A 5,858-nucleotide genomic window follows, 5' to 3' on the forward strand; every position below is an offset into this window, starting at 1 on the left:
CCCACTTACAAGTACTGTGATCTTGAACAAATTGCTTGATCTCTCTAAATTTTTGTTTTCTCACCTGTAAAATGGGGATAATAATTTCACATACTTCATCGAGTTATTGTGAGGATTAAATTAGAAAAGATGTGAAACATATGATCATTAATGTTATTGGTTTACCACTACTGATGCTGAACAGGGTGCAGGGTAATTGCTCCATGATTTCTTTTTTTTTTTTTTTTTTGAGAATCAAAGGTGTTTATTCTGGAAGTCTCAGGTAGAGTAGTCTCCCAAAACCTGAGCTCTGACCCTCAGTTTCAAGCTGCTTTTATAGAGCTTTTTGGTTACAACACACGTGGGTTTGCCTTTGGTGGATTTACAATTTTAAATTTAGGATCAGAAACGGATACTTCTACAAGTATTGAAGCAGACATTTTTATGGACATTTCATATGAGGTGTAAGAAAGCATGTTTACAGAAGCAGAGATTGCAGTTAAGGAAAATGTTAAGTAGCTGCTTACTTAAAGTGTATTTACAGAAGCAGAGATGGCATGCAGTTACTTACTTAAAGCATATTTACAGAAGCAGAGATGGCATGCAGTTGCTTACTTAGGATAAGACCCTTGAGGTCAGTTTTCCTGCTTAATTCCTGTTTTTCTATCTCATCATCTCTATAATATATCAAAAAATTTAGCCGGACGTGGTGGCTCACGTCTGTAGTTCCAACTACTTGGAAGGCTGAGGCAGAAGCATCGCCTGAGCCCAGCAGGTCAAGGCTGTGGTGGCCATAAGCATGCCACTGCACTCCAGCCTGGGGAGCAGAGTGAGACTCTGACTCAAAAAAAAAAAAAGAAAGTACACAAAAATGGGCAGGGTGCAGTGGCTCATGCCTATAATCCCAGCACTTTGGGAGACCGAGGCGAGAGGATTGCCTGAGTTCAGGGTCTCGAGACCAGCCTGGACAACTTGGCAAGACCTCGTCTCTACAATAAATAAAAAATGTAGCTGGGCATGATGGTGCACATCTGTGGTTCCAGCTATTTGGAATGCTGAGGTGGAAGGATCACTTGAGCCCAGCAGGTCGAGGCTGCAGTGACCGTGAGCATGCCACCGGACTCTGAGACTCCGACTTAAAAAAAAAGGACACAAAAATGATGGGGGAGGTGCCAGCGGCCATTTTGAGCCGACGCTGCCAAGAGAGTGGGCCCTTCCCTTCCCCCTTCGCCTCCTAACAGGCAAGGTTTAAGTAGGACAGTGCCCTAGGAGGCCAGGCTGGGCTTGGGGGTCACCCCCAGGGGCCCGGGCCATGGACGTGTGCTATCTGAAGGTGAACAAACTGCGTGAGGAGCTATAGCACCATGGCCTGGACACTTGTGGTCTTTAGGCTGAGCCAACTGAGTCTTAAGGCTGAGCCAGCGCTGGAGATCAAGGAGTCTGACAAGGAGCAGGAGCTTGATGCAGACAATGAACCGGGGCAACCTGGGTACAACAACAAGGAGGTCGAGACCGAGGAGTGCTCTGACCTGGAGGAGACGGCACAGGCACCATTGCCTAGGCTGCAGTCACACAAGGAGCCTGGTGACTACTTGGGGCAGATGGATATTATGTCATGGACAATATTACTAGACAGAACCAGTTCTATGAGACCCTAGTCATCAAGCAAGAAAACTCAGGTGATGAGAGGAGACCACTGGGAATGGAGCAGCAGCAGCAGGCCTGTTACCCAGAAGTGAAGACAGAGATGAAGCCAGAAGCACCCACCAGTTTCCTCCTGCCTGAAGCTTCTCAGCTCAAGCCAGACAGACAGCAATTCCAGAGTAGCAAGAGGCCTTATGAAGAAAACCGAAGATGGGGGTATTTTGAGCACCAAGAGGATAGGAGGGGCCGCCCTCCTCAGCCTCCTGCTGAAGAAGATGAAGACGACTTTGAAGACACCCTTGTTGCCATCGACACACATAACTGTGACCTCCACTTCAAGGTGGCCCGAGTTCATAGTAGTAGCTATCCTCTCACAACTGATGGCTTTGCACACGTGTGGTCGGGAGCCCAAGCGAGCTATGGGGTCAGAAGGGGCCATGTGTGCTTTGAGATAAAGATCAATGAGAAAACCTCCGTGAAGCGCCTTCCATATACGGAGCCTGACCCCTGTGTTGTCCATATCAGCTGGTTCCTGGACTCCTGCAGCACCCAGCTAGGTGAAGAGCCTTTCTCCTATGGCTATGGAGGCACTGGGAAGAAGTCCACCAGTAGCCGGTTTGAAAACTACAGAGACAGCCGGGCACAGTTGCTCATACCTATAATCTCAGCACTTTGGGAGGCGGAGGTGAGAGGATTGCCTGAGTCCAGTGGTTCAAAACCAGCCTGGGCAACTTGGAAAGACCTCGGCTCTATAAAAAAAAAAAAAAAAAAAAAAGATTAGCTGGGCATGGTGTACACGCCTGTGGTTCTAGATGCTTGGAAGGCTGAGGCAGAAGACTCACCTGAGCTCAGCAGGTTGAGGCTGCAGTGGCCATGAGCCTGCAACTGTACTCCAGCCTGGGTGACAGAGTGAGAATTCAACTCAAAAAAAAAAGAAAAAGAAAACTACGGAGACAGGTTTGCAGAGAATGATGTGACTGGCTGCTCTGTGGGCTTTGAATGTGGAAATGATGTGGAACTTTCCTTTACCAACAATGGAAGGTGGATGGGCATTGCCTTCCAAATCCAGAAGGAAGCCTTGGGGGATCAGGCCCTCTACCCTCATGTTCTGGTGAAGAACCATGCAGTGGAGTTCAACTTCGGGCAGAAGGCAGAACCCTACTGTTCTGTCCTCCCAGGACTTACCTTCATCCAGTTACCTCACCTTCCATTTTAATGAGCGGATCTGGGGTACTGTTGGACCAAAGAGCAAGGTGGAGGCTGAGCACGGTGGCTCAAGCCTGTAATCCCAGCATTTTGGGAGGCAGAGGTGAGAGGATTGTCTGAGTCCAAGAGTTTGAGACCAGCCTGGGCAACTTGGCAAGACCTGGTCTCTACAATAAATAAAAAAACCAGCCAGGTGTGGTGGCATATGTTGTGGTTCTAGCTACTTGAAAGGCTGAGGTGGAAGGATTGCCTGAGCCCAGCAGGTCGAGTCTGTGGTGGCCATGAGTATGCCATTGTATTCCAGCCTGGGCAACAGAGTGAGATTCTGGCTCAAAAAAAAAAAAGACCACATGGGCTATTAAACATGCAGCCTCCAACTCTTCCAAAAAGTACAACATCCTTGGTACTAATGCCATCATGGATAAGATGCGGGTGATGGGCCTACACTGGCAGCGGAACTATGCTGGCCACTGGGACAGATCTGGTGCATCCAGATAGCTGTCCGCAAGAAATGCAACTATATCCTAGATCACAAGTTTGTGCATCAGCCCAGAGATGAAAAAAGAGACCATTTGAAGGCTTCCAGCACAAAGCTACTGTAAGTTGTCCCACTGACGAAGGCCTGAAAGACTGAAGAATAAAGCAAACCGACGAGGAAGTGAAGGATGTCCCAGATCATGCAGTTACAGAAATGAAAGCCAACTTCACATTCCCAGATGTTGGGGACTTCCTGGATGAGGTTCTGTTTATTGAACTTCAAAGTATTCTCCGTTTGATGCAATACACCTATCAAAACACTTTTTCCAATGCTCAAAACAGTTTTTGAACTCGTCAATTTTGATGGCTTTTAGTGTTTCTGCCACTTTTGGTTTTGCCTCTTCCACATCGGCGAAACGTTTCCCTTTGAAGACTTTTTCCATCCTGACACACTTAAACTTATCACGTATGATTTTATGTCTCTGTAGGAGGTTCTTCTTTTTTTTTGAGATGGGGGTCTTGTTATGCCGCACAGGTTGGATTTTATCTCCTGGGTTCAAGGTATCTTCCTGCCTCCTCCCTTCTCAGTTTCCTGAGTAGCTGAGACGAAATGCATGTGCCACCATGCCTGGTTTCTCTTTGTTTCCCATGTAACTGGATTTCTTATGTCATGGCTTCCATTACCTTCTGTTTCATGTCATCCAAATAGGGACCTGCGGCTCCAAAACTCCGGCCAAAAGTGGGCAGCTGCTTTGTATGCCGGTACTTGTAGTACTCAACATTTCTAGTCAAGATGGCGGAGTTGCCAACGACGTGTGAAGACTCCATGAGTTCTTAACTCCACCACAAAAGGAATTTCAGAGCGAGTTCAAAGTCTAATTTAAGACAAGATTTATTAGAAAGAAAAAAAAAACACACATTTAAGAAAGAATGTGGGTGCCTTGAGAGAAAGGACATGTGCTTACCTTCGACAAGAAACTTTATAAAATTTTACAACGATGATTAAGCAAACCATGAGCTAAGAGCAGAGGGCTGCAGGTATTTAGTCACGAGTTTTGATTACCATCTCTCAACTTTTTAAGGTCACAAGGACCTTCTAAATAATGAAAGCTACGGTCTAACTAGATTTGGGCATTTCTTAGAACATCATGTTTTGGATAATTCTCTATTGTTTCTGTTTACAGCACTGGTAGTTTCACATTCCAGCCTGCCAAGTGGTCAGGTTTGATATGCCTGGCTGGTTGGGTGGAGGTCATGTACTGATAATAAAGACATCTGAATGCTTACCCTGTTCCTCAGTTATCTAAATTAGACCTACCAAAGAACACTTGTCTAACTACATCTAAACTATGTGCTATGCTAACTATGACTGTCTCACTACTACTACCACTGCCGCCACCAGCACCATCAGCACCAGCAGGAGCACCTCTGCCAGCCCCAAGGGAATCTCTGTCCTTTTAGCCCTTTTCCTGATGTCAGAGCAGCACAGGTATGGCTTAGAGCAGGGGGTCTGCCCCAGGTGCAGGTTGGAAATCTTTACTTTCCTGGCAGATGGCAGATGGCGAGGTGGAAGGGTGTGTTTTCTCATGGCTGGGATGGTGGCCAAGTGGCATACAATCCTGTCTTCCCTGACTGAAACTGAGAATGCATTTCCCCAAATCCTACTACTGTATTGATATTAGACTTCAGGTACATTATGGGGTATATGGGCTTTTGTGGGTTGTCTGGCAATCTAATCACCCTTGATACCACATTTAAATGGAAGGTTATATTAGGTTCCAAATGAAACATTTGGAGCATAGCCCACAGAGTGGAGATCACTTATATAAGAAGGGCAGATAATTACTCATATGTTATTTCTGAAGCTAAGACATCTACTTTGTCCCAACACCCTTTTCAAGCACAAATACAATTTAAAAGTAAAAAAGCCGGACTCGGTGGCTCAGCCTGTAATCCTGCGCCTTTGGGAGGCTGAGGTGAGTGGATTGCCTGAGCCCGCGGGTTCGAGACCCCCCTGGGCAGCGAGACCTCATCTCTACAATAAATCAAAAAATCAGCTGAGTGTGGTAGCGCATGCCTGTAATTCCGGCTACTCAGAAGGCTGAGGCGGAAGGATCGCTGGAGCCCAGCAGGTCGAGGCTGCGGTGGCCGGGAGCGGCCACTGCACTCCAGTCTGGGCGACAGAGTGAGACTCCAACTCAAAAAAAATAAATAAATAAAATAAAAATAAATAAATAAATAAAAGTAAAAAATGATAAAAATTGTTAGTGTTGAATGTTGGTCATTTTCATGTGATAACAAAGTTCTCATTGTTGGCTTGATGGGATATATTATTTCACACTGCTTAATATAAATTGCTATCTTGTTGCTGGTTGTAGTATGTCTTCTGCATTGACAAGGATCAACAGTACGCTGGAGCTGGCTTGTATGGCCTCACGTGGTCAGTGGTGTCTCTCCCAGCTCTGTGTTCAGAGAGGTCATGCAGCTGCTAGCTTGACATCAGTCATGGTGGGCATATTTATGTCACAGAAATTCACAAATGCTTTCTCTTT

At 46.2% G+C, this 5,858-nt stretch overlaps 1 pseudogene; it reads left to right on the top strand.

Moving 5' to 3' along the window:
* The first annotated feature begins 1,291 nt into the window (after positions 1 to 1,291).
* On the top strand, positions 1,292 to 4,125 carry LOC103274310 (annotated as a pseudogene).
* Positions 4,126 to 5,858: the final 1,733 nt, after the last annotated feature.

The sequence above is a fragment of the Carlito syrichta genome, unplaced genomic scaffold, assembly GCF_000164805.1.
Source record: "Carlito syrichta isolate Samal-C Ts95f unplaced genomic scaffold, Tarsius_syrichta-2.0.1 Scaffold314713, whole genome shotgun sequence".
Lineage (NCBI taxonomy): Eukaryota > Metazoa > Chordata > Mammalia > Primates > Tarsiidae > Carlito > Carlito syrichta.